Source organism: Octodon degus, unplaced genomic scaffold, assembly GCF_000260255.1.
Source record: "Octodon degus isolate 3935 unplaced genomic scaffold, OctDeg1.0 scaffold00078, whole genome shotgun sequence".
In the NCBI taxonomy this organism is placed as follows: domain Eukaryota; kingdom Metazoa; phylum Chordata; class Mammalia; order Rodentia; family Octodontidae; genus Octodon; species Octodon degus.
This window is the reverse complement of record NW_004524654.1, coordinates 423,235-424,303: the sequence shown is the minus strand read 5'-3', so window position 1 is coordinate 424,303 and position 1,069 is coordinate 423,235.

Sequence of the window (1,069 nt, the reverse complement as noted above, 5' to 3'; positions counted from 1 at the left end):
CAAACCTGGCTGCAGTGAGATCTCTGAAGCAAAGGGTTATGTCTGGGGGTTCGCTAGAAATGCGGCTCCCTCTGCTGGCAGGTGATTTTACCAAATCTCAAGGATTATGAAACAGTGCGTGGGAGCTAGTCCTGGAATCAGGGTCCCGTTCCTCTCCACACAAGCTGTCTGACCTTGCTCAAATTACTTTACTTCTATGAGTCTCCACTTAGGTATCTTTAGAATATTAATTCTAAAAGCTACATTTTAAAGTATTTGATTTGTAAGTTACCATGTAAAAGGTAATAAGAGCTACTGGCATACTATCATAGGCAGTTAAATTAGACATAAATTCATATACAGCCAGAAAGGAACTGGGATCTCAAGCAGTCACCAGGAAGAATAAAGACATCAGAAATGTGGCTAAAAGCACATCTGAAGAAGGCCAGGCCTCAAAATAAAGATGCAGTGGCCAAGACCTAAAGGGCCTCCCTAAGGGATAAGCAGTAACTTGGACTTATACTACAATTAGCACCACCTGGCCCAGAAGGTTCAGCCGGGGATATCACCCAGGTGGGTGACCAGGGCGTCTGGACTCATCCCTTCCAAAACGCCTTTGTTCTTTTCATGCATCCTTGCTGCATGACCTGTTCCTACTTGGACCAATATAAGATTAGCAGCTACACTTGTAATCCTATAGATTGATTGTAGTTTGACCCACATTGTACCCATGTTGTGACTTTCTGTATAAATCGCTCCTGATGAAAGCCCTCAGTGGCAACCCACTTCCGGATTCCTCTTATCTCACAGGAAGTATTCCTGTTCCCCAATAAGTCTTTCCTATTCTTGACCTCTTTTGTCCTTTGTAATTCATTATTTGCTTTCAGGAGACATGAACTCCATGTATCTGACATCTAGCAAGTTAAGAGTTATATATTTTCCCCTATATCAATGAGACATATTGGGGAAAGAAAGCCATCCTGTTTATCAAGATTGTACAACATGACATTCAATATTATTGATTCTCTGGATCTGAGAAAACATGTACATGCATCTTGTCAACCTAAGTGTCAGTTGTTATGAAGTATAG